Source organism: Bidens hawaiensis, unplaced genomic scaffold (assembly GCF_021521415.1).
Source record: "Bidens hawaiensis isolate Kalapana, Puna unplaced genomic scaffold, B.hawaiensis_p1.1 tig00019071_1, whole genome shotgun sequence".
Taxonomy (NCBI): Eukaryota; Viridiplantae; Streptophyta; class Magnoliopsida; order Asterales; family Asteraceae; genus Bidens; species Bidens hawaiensis.
Window position 1 is genome coordinate 75001 of NW_027492892.1, and position 15395 is coordinate 90395.

At 31.0% G+C, this 15395-nt stretch overlaps 1 pseudogene across 1 annotated transcript in view; it reads left to right on the forward strand.

Annotated features, from left to right (window-relative positions):
- Positions 1-5857, forward strand: part of LOC143557589 (ruBisCO large subunit-binding protein subunit beta, chloroplastic-like) — a 9785-nt pseudogene extending 3928 nt beyond the window's left edge. Inside the window, exons 7-15 of the transcript XR_013139599.1 lie at positions 3498-3580; positions 3658-3892; positions 3969-4138; positions 4221-4298; positions 4368-4439; positions 4520-4717; positions 4797-4889; positions 4976-5099; positions 5750-5857. The product of XR_013139599.1 is annotated as a ruBisCO large subunit-binding protein subunit beta, chloroplastic-like (transcript). The remainder of the gene's footprint in view (positions 1-3497; positions 3581-3657; positions 3893-3968; positions 4139-4220; positions 4299-4367; positions 4440-4519; positions 4718-4796; positions 4890-4975; positions 5100-5749) is intronic.
- Positions 5858-15395: the final 9538 nt, after the last annotated feature.

Sequence of the window (15395 nt, forward strand, 5' to 3'; positions counted from 1 at the left end):
ATCCTTCCATGAATGATACTCAGTATACTTGGAATAATCACATGAATAGTTGCATTGACAGTTATCTTCAGTCTCAAATCTGTATTGATAGTTACACTGTAAGTGGCAGTGACAATTACAGTCACAATTACATTTCTAGTTCCATTTGTGGTGAAAGTGGAAATAGTAGTCAAAACGCGGATGCCAGAACGAGTGATCAAATTATACGAGAAAGTTCTACTGATCTGGAAAGTTCTACTGATCTAGAAAGTTCTACTGATCTGGATGTAACTCAAAAATACAAGCATTTGTGGGTTCAATGCGAAAATTGTTATGGATTAAATGATAAGAAATTTTTTAAATCAAAAATGAATCTTTGTGAACAATGTGGATATCATTTGAAAATGAGTAGTTTAGATAGAATCGAACTTTCGATCGATCCGGGTACTTGGGAGCCTATGGATGAAGACATGGTCTCTCTGGATCCCATTGAATTTCATTCGGAGGAGGAGCCTTATAAAAATCGGATCGACTCTTGTCAAAGAAAGACAGGATTAACCGAGGCTGTTCAAACAGGCATAGGGCAACTAGACGGTATTAACGTAGCAATTGCGGTTATGGATTTTCAGTTTATGGGGGGTAGTATGGGATCCGTAGTTGGGGAGAAAATTACCCGCTTGATTGAATACGCTACTAAAGAATTTCTACCTCTTATTATAGTGTGTGCTTCTGGAGGGGCACACATGCAAGAAGGAAGTTTGAGCTTGATGCAAATGACTAAAATCTCTTATGCTTTATATGATTATCAATCCAATAAAAAGTTATTCTATGTACCAATCCTTACATCTCCTACTACCGGTGGGGTGACAGCTAGTTTTGGTATGTTGGGGGATATCATTATTGCTGAACCCAATGCCTACATTGCCTTTGCGGGTAAAAGAGTAATTGAACAAACATTGAATAAAACAGTACCCGACGGTTCACAAGCGGCTGAGTATTTATTCCAGAAGGGCTTATTCGATTTAATCGTACCACGTAATCCTTTAAAAAGCGTTCTGAGTGAGTTATTTCAACTCCACACTTTCTTTCCTTTGAATCAAAATTAAAACATTCAGTTCAATTATTTTGAGCAAACAAGTAATTAGTTTATCTAATTAGTTTACCGGAATCCAAGTAAAAATTAGACGAATGTGGTTTTCTTTGTTGACATAAGATCTAATTGTATAAAGAATCAAAAGTCACATCAAATTGAAAATCCGTCCCCTTTTCTATATTCATTATTATTTATCAACAAGATAAAAGATGAAATTCTTATTTTCGTAAAGTAAAAGAAAAAGATCTTCTTCTCGTCATATATAATTCAAATCTATTAAATATAGAATTTTTTATCTTTCTATATCTTACGATAATCCTATTTTGACTAAGAATCCCTACTGGATGGGATTCTAACAAACCCTTCAATATAATTCAATATAAATAAAATCTAACTAAGTAGAATCTAATTCATTTTTAATAAGCGTTTTGCTTAATAAATGAAATTCGAAGACAAGAGCAAAAAATGAAGAAAAAAATATCTCATCCATATCCTTTCAAATCCTTCATGTAGAAAGATAAAAAACTACATTATATACTCACTTAGATAGATACTTATATATATATAATAATAATAATTCTCAAATTATAATAAGTAAGATATCCTTATATATAATAAGATATATAATAAGATATCTTTATATTCTAAATTGATATTATAAATAATAAATATAAAATCTAAATAATAATAACATGTACAAATAGTCAATCGAGGTACCCATTCTATGACAACTCTTAACTTTCCCTCTATTTTGGTCCCTTTAGTAGGCCTAGTATTTCCGGCAATCGCAATGGCTTCTTTATTTCTTCATGTTCAAAAAAACAAGATTGTTTAGAGCCGATGGCACAAAATCTCATCTATTTTTTTTACGTTTGTATCATAACACAGATATCCTTTAGCAAAATATGGTATAAGCGGCTTCCGCCGAAAAATTCTTATGTCTCCAGAAAATGCTATATTTTAGCTATTTTCAAATAAACCCGAATCGGCGGATGGCTGAGCTGTAAAGCCGGTCTATCTATATGTATGTGGCTATCTTTAGTGAGTGATACGAAGGGTATGTTATTAGTTTAGATCTAACCAATTTAATGAATTACTCCTAAAGGTTCACATCAAACTAGTTCAAACTAGTGCTAGTTGATGCGAGTTACTTCGGAAACAAACAGACTAAAGTCAAATTCATTTGGGGTATTCTCTCAATTCCAAAAAAGCAACGGGATCAAGTATGAGTTGTCGATCAGAACATATATGGATAGAACCTATAAAGGGGGCTCGAAAAATAAGTAATTTATGCTGGGCTATTATCCTTTTTTTAGGTTCATTAGGATTCTTGTTGGTTGGAACCTCGAGTTATCTTGGTAGAAATTTGATATCTTTCTTTCCGTCTCAGCAAATCGTTTTTTTTTTCCACAAGGAATTGTGATGTCTTTCTATGGGATCGCGGGTCTTTTTATTAGCTCCTATTTGTGGTGCACAATTTCGTGGAATGTAGGTAGTGGTTATGATCGATTTGATATAAAAGACGGAATAGTGTGTATCTTTCGTTGGGGATTTCCTGGAAAAAATCGTCGGGTCTTCCTCCGATTTCTTATAAAAGATATTCAATCCGTCAGAATAGAAGTTAAAGAGGGTATTTATGCTCGGCGTGTCCTTTATATGGATATAAGAGGCCAGGGAGCCATTCCATTGACTCGTACTGATGAGAATTTTACTCCACGGGAAATGGAACAAAAAGCTGCGGAATTGGCCTATTTCTTGCGTGTACCAATTGAAGTATTTTAATTTGAAGTTATTTTACCGAGAAATGAATGCTTTCTCAGCAGGAGGGCAAAAATGCAAGAATCCTCTTTTTCTAGAACATAACTTAATTGATGTTTCTTCAGAACATTCATTCGAGTTAAAGCAGACTATATGGAACAAGTATAAAAAAAACTCTTTGGGGTATCTTTTATATGTATCGATATATACACAACTCAATTAAATAAAAAATGAATAAAAAATCGAAATATCTCATAATAAACCATTTCGAAATAAGGAAATATCCCCCCTTTTGACTTGCTTTTTACTTGTTGGAATTGAGACTTTATATTCAGATAGATAATATCTTGTCATTTTTTCGACGCTTCTTTTTGTGCTCCTTAATGACCAAAAAATTGGATCTCTTATAATGATAACTAGCCAATTTCTTTCTGTCGTTTTTTGCCACCCTTTTTTCATTTCACAAGATTCTTCAGAAAATTCCCTCAATTCTTCTATCCCTGACTACTCATAGTCAGTTAAATTTTTTAGAAATCTTAGCTATTTTTATCTAATGATAGAAAAGGAGTTCTTTCGTATCAAAATATTAAAAATATTTATATTCATTATTGAAATTGAATACTTGAAGAAGGAAAAAGCTCTGATAACTATTTATATGTTGTGGAAGGCATGCAATTTGACCGTGGTTATATCTCTCCATATTTCGTTACCGATAGTGAGAAAATGACTGTCGAGTATGAAAACTGCAAGGTAACAGGCTAATATTATTATTATTACTTTGTGCCCTTATGTGTTTGGATTCTGATTTTAATGTTTCATGGTTGTAGTTGCTTCTGGTTGATAAAAAGGTCACAAATGCAAGAGATTTAGTTGGTGTTTTGGAAGATGCTATTAAAGGAGGATACCCAATATTAGTCATTGCAGAGGATATTGAGCAAGAGGCACTTGCAACCCTTGTTGTGAACAAACTTAGAGGTTCATTGAAGATTGCTGCACATAAAGCTCCTGGATTTGGTGAACGCAAAAGTCAATATCTTGATGATATTGCCATTCTCACTGGAGGCATGTATTTCTGACCCGCCCGACCTGTTTTGTGCATGTTTTTTCAAATGGGTTTTTTCTTTTCATATTGTTTCAGGAACTGTAATTAGAGAAGAAGTAGGGTTAAACCTTGCAACTGCTGGAAGTGAGGTTTTAGGGCTTGCTGCAAAGGTGGTTTTGACTAAGGATTCAACGACTATAGTTGGTGATGGCAGCACACAAGAGTTGGTTACCAAACGGGTTGCTCAGATTAAAAATCTTGTTGAGGTCAACTCTATTTCTTAAGCACTTACAGTATATTATTTTTTCTCTAAAAGTTGCTAGCAGCTATGTTAACTGTATGTTACAGGCAGCAGAACAGGAGTATGAAAAGGAAAAACTAAAAGAAAGAATCGCCAAATTATCTGGCGGTGTTGCAGTTATACAGGTGAGTTTTATAACATATTTGGTGCTCTGTTAACGTATTCGTTTGTCTAAAGTTTTGAATATTTTACAGGTTGGAGCACAAACAGAAACAGAACTTAAAGAAAAGAAACTGAGAGTAGAAGATGCTCTCAATGCAACAAAGGTTATACCGCAAGCTATATTAGCTTTGTTACATTATAAAGCTATTATTTTTGGTTTAGTTAAGTTCTTGATGTTTTACAGGCGGCTGTTGAGGAAGGAATTGTAGTTGGGGGTGGGTGCACTCTATTGAGACTTGCTGCTAAAGTTGATGCCATTAAAGCCACCTTTGATAATGATGAACAAAAGGTAGGAGCGGATATTGTTAAAAGGGCGCTTGCTTACCCCATGAAGTTGATTGCAAAGAACGCTGGTGTTAATGGAAGTGTGGTGATCGAAAAGGTAAAGTGTTTTCTGCTCATTAATTATTATAAGATTTCATTTCTTTGAATGTTTATATAATAATATATATGATCTTCAGGTTCTAGCTAGTGACAACTTCAAGTTTGGTTACAATGCTGCAACTGGGAAGTATGAGGATTTAATGGCTTCTGGTATTATTGATCCCACAAAGGCAAGTCTCGGTTTTCATGGCGTTTTGGTGTTATTCGTTTTTAAATCTTTCTTTTTCTGAGAGTTGTTGAATTTGTGAGTTTGCAGGTGGTGAGATGTTGCTTGGAGCATGCATCATCTGTTGCAAAGACATTCCTTACATCAGATGCTGTGGTGGTTGACATCCCGGAGCCTGAACCCGTACCTGATGGAAACCCAATGGACAACTCAGGTATTTAGTGGTTATAATACTTAATATTACCATTTTCTTGTTTTTATGTTCTCTAGGTTTAGTTATTTGTAATTTGTATAGAAGGGTAACTTACTTCTTCGACTTATAACCAGCAAAATATATATCTATCAAAAGAATTTATTATAGTAGCCTTCAGACTTTCCATAATCTTGATAATTGGTTCAAAAACTTTCAAAATTTTGACAAAACTCCCCTGAAAAAGTTGCTTTTCTTTTTCTTTTTTTTTTAACAAAACTCATCTAACTTTCAAGATGTTGGCAAAAAAACCTCAAAACTTTAAATATCTTTTACAAAATTCCAAAACTTCGAGATTTTGAAAAAAAATCTCTTACAAAGTTCGAGAATTTCAACAAGAACCCTTAAAACTTCGAAGTTTTCTAGACTAACTTTTCACATGGCTTTGGATTGGCACTGAATGCTGATGAGGTGATTAGATGCATTTATTTGCCGTCAAGTTTAACTCGATCTGATTTTTCGAAAACTTGATGGGTTTTTTCGGTGGCAAAAAATCTTGTCACCCGACCAATGTTGGTTATCTTTTTATACAATTTGCTTTTACTTATGGTTTATGGAGATTTCTATTGATCAATAGTATAAATCGTAATATGTATTATCGTGTTCATGACCAGGTTATGGCTACTAAGCTGCTGCATCTAGCTAGCAAATAGAACCTCAACCCGTGGTAGTTCTTTGCATCTTTATAATCAAGAAATGTTAAGTCACCCCACGTTTCCTTCTGTTAGCTATGTTCTGTTATTGTAAGAAACTTTAAACCCTTTTTCCATTATATTTGAAAAAGGTCAGTAGGATGAGTAATTGTATTCAATTTGAGAACTTCATCAATAAGAAAGTAATGACAGTGATATTGTCTACACGGGCATGGTAGAGGGTCGTTCGATACGCAGCCAATTTTAAGTAGTGGAATGCAAGGAAGCATGTGATGTGGCGTCTAATGATTTTCTTTACAACTTAATTTAAACAATCAAAAGTATGATTAACTGGCTGATAATAGTCATACCATCAGACTAACAGCCTTTAACAATTCAAACTATGCCTATATGAATTATCACTACTCAAGAGAACAATGATTTATTAAAGTCCAGAAGAAATTCCAACTAGATAACACATGATTGACGTAACAATATGCCATCTAATGAGGTGAAAGCAGAGTAACTTTTTGTCCTTTGCAATGAAATAAAAGGCTTTTTGTTATTGTCCTTTGCAATGAAATAAAAGTTGTGTGGATAGCAGTGTTCTTTTGACCGGACCGGATCGGCCCTCTGGAACACATTAGTAGTTGTTGGGCCAGACTTAAAACTTCTATTTGTAACTGATGGTTTCAACTTTCAAACCAAGGCCCCACATACGGAGGTGTACAAAAAAAAACAGGTTCGGAACCGTATAACCGGAAACTGAACCGAACCGGTTTCTGCCAAACCGTTGGTTCATATAGCGGTTTGGGTTTTCTTCTTTTTTAACCGACCCGAACCGGTCTGGATCAGGCTGGCTAGTTCTACGCTTAAACCGGTTTCTAAACCAAACTTGTTTAACTCATACCGGTTTGGATATGCAAAAATCAAACTCTAGTAGAAATATATTAATATTGTAATTGCAGATAAATAAACTAAATACACTAAAAGTCATTTAATCTCTTTTATTTTTATAAGTACCTTAATACTTTCTTTCTTTTACGAAAACAATTATATATTTATAAGTATGACTAACATAATAACATACTAATCTTTAAATACATTTTAAAACTATTTATGACGTCATCCGATCCAATGATGGGTCTAGTTTTACAAAACATTGCCTAGTTATCAAATTGGCAATATGAATTAATAATATCGGTGGGTCTAGTTTTAATTGTTAAAATTCAATTTCTACTTAAGTCCTTTTAGTACTTGTATGGTGGATTTCAAGCATTTCAAATAGATCATGATCAAACCCATGCCTAAAAAGATGAGATAAAGTGGAGTAGTGGTGGTCTTCTTTTGGTATATTTGCATCAATCTATTTGATACTTGTATCCTCCCAAACAAGTAAGCTGGGATAAGAGAGCGTGCGAACATTTATGATCAACCAATTTTCAAATTTCGAATTACGTCTTTACACTTTGCACTGATCTGTTATTTGTCAGTTTCTTCAGTCATTCGGTTATGAGTTAGTTTACTTGTTTTTATTTATACAAGATGAAAGTTAGTTAAGAAAATACTAGTTAAATGTATCGAAGTTAAATGTATCGAAAATCATTTGATACATATAACTTCCAAACCATTTTATCTATAAAGTTATATTGCTATTGTAATAGAAATAGACAAAGATGTTTGTGCATTACTTAACATGGTCTATTTTATCCATATAAAAGGTCATTTGTTTTGGCATATTATGTAATATGTAACATGTCAATTACCTTACATTCAATCTATACCCATAAACAATTAAAAATCTGATAAAACAATAACAACTTTAAAAAAAACATCCGAAATTTAAGGATAGTGGCATGTGAATTAACCTTAAAACAATTATTTTAATACCCAAATTTAGGTCACCAAACTATATACGACTCTTTTGGAATCACTCCTAACGAGAATTTGACTATCAAATACTTGTGTACGATATCAAAGAAGATCTTGTCTACAAAGATCACCAAAAGATTATAAATCAAATGAATATACCTAATTGAAGACATATATAAACCAAAACTATATATCTTGAAAATACATTATTGTTTGGACTTTGGAATTAATCAAAACCCTAGCATAATGGTTAACAATTGCCTAATGTATATACAATGGTTTCAATTTATTTGTATAAAAGGTGGTGTTTGTCGATAAGATTATACATATAAACAAAAAGAATATACATATAAACAAAAAGAAGAACTGGTTAAACAAACTAAAGAGTTGCGTATAGTTATAAAATTCTGTATGATTTTCATTCTTCTATCGATTTCTCTTTCTAATGATTTGATTTTGTGCGTGGCTTTGACATCTAATTTTATGATTTAGGTTTCACGTTAACATATTTATTGGTTTATCTTTTTCTTGTCGCCTTTTGTTGTTGTGTGTCGTCTACGTTCTCTTATGGATCTACCGACTACTTCCTAAACACGCGACCTTTCAATTCCGTTAGTTTGTGTTACATTCCCTTTATTAAATATATGTTGCTCAACCCAATGTCGTCATTTACCACATTTGAGTCATGCACTCTATGTATTTAAGATTTTGATCAAGCCACCACCAAATACCGCGTTTGTTATGGAGTTATCTCCGCAACACCATTACGTGTACGATCTTGTTCATCATCGTCATGCTTACATAGGGGTTTGTTTCACTTGGTGGTCATGACAATATCCCAACTATGCTTTTTGATGAAGCATCCTTTAGTATGTTAATCATTTATGCTTTTGTAATATAAACTAAATACATCTTGAAAATATTCTATGGGAATGTAAGGTAAAAAAAACTCCAACCATATGTATATATATCTAAATTTTTATTAAATACTAAGTATAAAAAAATATTTAATATTTTAACTAAACTATATGCTAAAATAAAAATTAAAAAGTTGTAGATGTAGATATATAGGTTTGAATCCATCATGGTGTAACAAATGCGTAGTAGGTTTTTGCTTAAAATTGGTAGGAAATTATTAGTGGCTCGTATGGATATAAGAGAAAATTTGCCCTTCTATAGTTCTCTTGACCTTTCTTTTTCTTCATTAAATTTAGTATTCACCCATTTATTTAAATTTAAATAATTTTGTATACTTTGTGATTTTTCTCAAAGAAAAATTATAGTAAAAAAGTCAAGAATTTGATCTTTTTAATATGAGCATAATATATGTTTTTTATTGACATTTAAAAGAAAATTATAATGTAATTTGCAAATAGCGATTTTGTTATACCATTATAACTAACATTTATCCAATTGTAACTTCGTACCAGAATTGATCTCATGAATCCATGGTTCCAGCTTCCAAACTACAACTACACTATGAATCCGTGGCTTCAAACCACTAACTTCACTACTTTTACAAACCTGATAAAAATCCATCCATTTTACACACAGTTTTCCCAAATACAACACCGTTATTACCAAAAATAAGTAAATAAATTTTTAAAACATAATTTATAATAAATTAATAATAGTAATAATAATGAATGGAAGAGTACTAGTTGAAGAAAAACATGGGATTAAGAAAACAAAAACAAGTCAGCTGCCGTTATAAAACAAACCGGATTTGGTGGCGCACTTCGGAATTTGCATTGTGGGAGGCGGCTTAACTTTCAAGTTTGTTTTTATTTTTATTTTGTCTTTTTTTTTCTTTTAATTTGTCATTTGTCTCATAATCATCGGCTCTTTTTACGGAGCCACCATTTCTACAACGATTTCAGTTTTAGTCACCCGTGCGGTTCTTGTCTTTATAAATACAAAACTTATCTTTCTTTTCGGAAAGAAAAAAAAATTTAATATTCAAAACCATTAATTAATGGCCAATACTAATTAAAGATATAATCCCAAGTTTTTTATTTTATTACCAATGGTGAGATGGTGGTGGGTTCAAGTTCATGAGGATTTTAGGTGAAAAATATTTATTGTTAAAAAAAAAATCTCGGTCAACGACTTTGGATTTTTTATTCTTTTTAGTTTATTTGGATCTAAGGTTTGCGTATAAAAAAGAATAAGTAGGGTGCAAGGTTAGAACCGAAGACCACAAGTTGAAAGATGAATGTTTACTCAATGAGCTAAAGCCTTAGTTTGATTCTTAATTTTGAGCCATTGCCAGTTTGCCGCAAGGTCTGTTTGGATTCTTTTGGCGAGCAAGCAATTCATTGCAAAGAGTTACTTGGGTTTAAGTACATACATGATTTGATGAAGGATGTTCTATGCGATGTTCTTAAACGGGCCGGAATTTCAGCTAAAAAGGAGGCTCCTATAAACTTTATTACGGATCCTCTTGAAGGAAGATCTACGTTACGACCGGCCGATATTCTTGTTTTTGGGTGGGTAGGGGGAAACACGCTTGTGTGGATCTCACAAGAGTGTCCCCCTTGTTGGGCTAAGGGACTGTGGGTTTGTAACTTGTCAGGCAGCTTTGAAGGGGGCATCAGACAAGTTTGTTAAACACGAGAAAGCTTGTTTGGAGAATCAACACGTGTTTATCCCATTTACCTTTGACACTTTTGGTTATTTATCTCCAGATGCTGTGGACCTTCTAAATAGAGTTCAGAAAGTCATGCATAGCAATTTACCAGCCCATAAGAATCAAAACTTTGTTTTTAGTAGGGTTGGGTTTGCTATCCAAAAGGGGGTTGCGGCGCAGCTTGTTGCCCGCTTACCTGTCATTTCATTGTAAATCGTTTGGTTGTTTTTTATTATTAATGGATATTAGCCAAAACTCCGATATATTTATTAAAACTTTTCTTTTTCAATCTCTTTTTTTATATATAAAAAGGTTTTCCTCGTAATCGTCTACAATTAACCCTAATATCAGTTTTTCATTGATGTAAAACAAGTGCCTCTATTCTTTTGGGCGTCTGGTTTTCACTTTTAACTATTATAGAAAGTGTTAGGGGGTGTTCGAGTGAGCTTTTAAAATTGTTTTTTTTTGCTTATTTGTTTTTTGAAAAGAAAAAACAACTTTTGAAAAAAGCTCTAATTTGAAGCTTTTGGATGAGTTTTGTCAAACATATTTTGCTTTTCAACAAGCAAACAAGCAAGTGTTAAAGTACCATAACAAACTGATTTTTTAAAGTTCTGTTTCGTATTTCTTAATGTTCATGTTTACGACGTAAGCTTTTCATGATATACATATATACCGTTTTGACATGTTTTTTTTGTATGGGTTTCGTCATTTAATATTGTGCCACCACAACATGGTATCTACCCGCGGTTATAGACTTATAGCTACTAGATATATTACCATTAATTAGTTTATTTCCTCAAATGCAATATATATATATATATATATATATATATATATATATATATATATATATATATAAAAGGGTTCAAATAAGAATAAAGAGTTTACTAGGAATGGTAAAAACCAATATATTTTTGACATTTGACATTAAAACCTACTATAAAAGAATAATTTTAGGAAACTATGTCGGTTTTTGTTAATTTTAAATCTCAACCATTTATTAGCATGATGCAATGGCCATGATTTATTCTTACTCTTCCTAGGAAACAACTTATTTTTATGATAACCCTTCCCTATATATATATATATATATATATATATATATAAAGGGGATATTTCAATTAAGAACCCCTTTGAGTTTTAAGAACTCGAAAGAACTCAGTGTAACGATTTTTTTTACCCATGCGTAATATATGTAAGTTACATACACGTAAAAAAATTACAGAATTTTTTACGTACCGAGTCGACTTTTTACACATGTGTAACGGACGTAAAAGTTAGTGTAACCACTTACATATTTATTCTCTCTCCTACTTTGACTTTTTTGCCAGATTTAATCTCAACCACATATTCCAATCCATTTAATTAAATGTGTGGCCTATAATTGAGTTCTTAATTTCTTAAAACTCAACATGGTTCTCAAAATATCTCTCCCATATATATATATATATATATATATATATATAGGGTAAGGATCCTAAGAGAACCATTGGCAAATTAAGAACTTTGAGAACCATTTTGGACCACTTAAAAAACCTTCTAAAAAAATATTAAAAAAATTATAAAACAAACAAAAACGAAAATTTTAAAAAATTAAAAAAACCAAAATTCTTATATTTCATTCCGGTTTCATTAAAAAAAACCGAATGTTTTTTTTCTTTTTAATTCGTATTATACATATACACATATGTATACTTTCATTTAATCTCTAGTTACGTAATATACACATATGTACATTATCATTTACCTTAAATTATACATATGTGTATAGGAAAAAACATATGTGTACATATTATACATATATGTATAATAAAAAAACCGATTTTTTTTCTTTTTAATTCGTATTATACATATACACATATGTATACTTTCATTTAATCTCTAGTTATGTAATGTACACATATGTACATTATCATTTACCTTAGATTATACATATGTGTATAGAAAAAAAACATGTGTGTGTATATATGTACATATTATACATATATGTATATGTATAATTTAGCTAAAACGAGAATTTTTTTTTACGTTTTTTTAGAAACCGGGATGATAAATAAGAACTTTGGTTTTTTTACTTTTTTTATTTTTGTGTTTTTTTTTGTTTTATGATTTTTTTTTTATTTTTGGGTTTTTTTGTGGTCCAAAATGGTTCTCATGGTTCTCAATTTCCAAAAAGTTCTCACATGATTCTGATTATATATATATATATATATATATATATATATATATATATATATAGGGTTAGGTTAAAATAAAAACTCACGTGAGTTGTGAAAACTCTAGAAACTCATTATCAACCACATGTTTTTAATTAAAGATTAAATCTTGTGGTTCACAATTAAAATTAATAAAAAATGTTAATATAAATATAACTTTTTCTCTCTCCTAAAAACATATAAATAAAGTAGTAAAAAAATGTTAAAAAATAGAAAAACAATTTTTTTTAATGTTTCGATGTTTTGTATTAAATGTTACAACATATATTACATGTAACAAAAAAAAACGGGGTTACATAGGGTTTTCGCGGGTTTTCACAACTCAAGTGGGTTTTTCATTCTATACTTTGCCTATATATATATATATATATATATATATATATATATAAACTTTCTTGAGGTTTGCTTATATTTGAAAAAAAATTTGTTCAACCAAGAATCGTTTCTTATCAAACAATACTCGATGTTTAATAAGAAGATGATAATGCATTATAAAGTTAACGAACCTAGTAGAAAATAAAAGGTAATAACTTTTAAAATTGATTCATCTTATTATTACACATGGCCTTAAGTTGAAATTAAGCTAATATTAACTATTGGTTGAACAGTTTAACATGTCATGTGTTTCAAAAATGGCATTCACTCGTTCAATTATAATAACATTTAAACACTATTCATGGTTTAGATAAATGTTATTTATGTGAACATATAATTATTTAGTTAATAATTTTATCACTCAAAACTAAACTTTTTAGGTTTTTTATGACAGTAACTTTTGAACTTATACTTGTTAGTTTTAATAAAATAACGTTTAGTTAATAACAAAAAAAGAATATTTTAACAGCATTATCATGCCTTACAGTTGACCTTCTGGTCTAATAACATGATAATCTAGGTTTGGGATATGTTTCAAACTTGACTGAAGATGGTTTCTCATAATAATAAGTTTCTTCTTTAATGGTGTTTCTGAGTGACTTAGATCTAAAACGTCAAAATCAGTATATATATACCGTCAATATTCCGTTTAATGTTAGAAAATCACCCACCCATATTTCTCACTCCAATGTGTTGATTTACTGGTCTTGCTAGGTGGGTTATTAAAATAATATTGGCTTCTAGCTCTTTGCAAGTTATTAATTTACACGTATCTTTTTATTTCCTTTACTTTACTTGTCTAATAAGATTTGTTTGATAGTGAATTCGGCTTTGTTTTAGATGCAAATAAATTTAGGTTGACCAACTTACACTGTCAAAATTAAAGGAAGATGGTTATTTTAAGTATCAATTAAAGTGCTACTGAATGTTGTAAGATGGTCATGACTCATGAGTTGACCAAACAATGCCCATTGATTTTGTATTTTGAAAATGATATATTTGATCCGGATAAAATATTTAAGATGCTCTTCTTATATTTTGCTTACTTTTTCATATTGAGAAATCTAACTTTATTTTTAATATTTTTGTTACATAGATAAGATTTGAATCATCACCTCTTGTATTTTAAAATTTAAATACAAAACCTTATTTAGTTTATTTTTCAGCGAGGCTAAACTTAAACCTGTGATTTCTATTCTTACTTTTAGGGTGATTATTATTTAAAGGAAATCTTAAAATCTAAAACTGACAGGATAGCCAACTAATGAAATTCATGATTTAGGTGTTTATAGTTAGAACTATATCAAATATAGGTGGTAACTTTGAGAGTTGGCTCGCCTTTTACTGTTACTGAAATGTTCCATCCTTTAAACATTTCCGTCCATGTCTTAAGGACCCGTTACTCCAAAGTCCAAGTATAAAATACCATGTTACTTTTAAGTTAAAGTGTTAAACCCATTTTTTTTAATTCGTGTCACATTTTCATGGTTGATTTTAGATGAACATCAAATTATGATTACATCAAGTTGTAAAATATGTAAACTAAGAGAATGGTGAACTTATAACTTATATTACTTTTTTTTTGGGCGCAATTAACCCTATTAGCTTCTACTATTTTAGAATACCAACATAATAATAAAAGTTTTTGTAATCCACACCCCCCCCCCTCGGGAGTTTTGAACTAAGATGGACAAGTCTGGCTCTTCGATTAGAATTGTAGGATATTAGGTATGCGTGTTAGTTTAGTAAAAGTTGCACGTTAGGATTTAGGGGCGCCTTTAGAATTGTGTGGTACACATAATCAAGAAATTAAATAAAACTCAAATCACATGTCTATTAAATTTCATTAAAATACCTTCTTATTTAATACTTTTTATGACAAAACTTGATTTTCCATCTTTTGAAAAATTTGTATGATCATACACTTCATGATTATTCAATACCTTTCGTAAATTTAGTTCAAGTCTATATGTTTTTCATACCACAAAATCAAACAATATTTTATAATGAAATCCGTATCAAATACCTACTTTAATTATAAGAACACGTTGTAACTGCACAATTTATTCGACCTAACCAATATCCTACTATACTAATTAACAGAGTCACGTAAAACATAGCCTTTGTTAAACAACGGCTTTAGAAAAAGTATATAGATAGAAAACCATTAGTACAAGAAATCAAAACTTTACTATAACGACCCAAACACTTAATTTATTGCAAAGTTAACCCACAAGATAATTCCAATATGGGATGATGAAGAATTTGTTATGAAATTGTCCCAGAAAGTTGGTAACATTTCAACTTCATTAGTGGTGATTTGGTCAAAACAAAGAATTGGCAAGTCTCACTCATCATGTCATTTTTTGAATCTTATCAAATTTGACATAGTTCAGAAATTGACATCAACATACCCCATGAAAGCATTAGTTTAAAATGTAATGTATAATAATAATCAAGATGATTGGTAATAGGGGTAATGAGTCAAAACCTAACAAAGAAGGATACGATGATGGTTTTTTGTTAGCAGCGT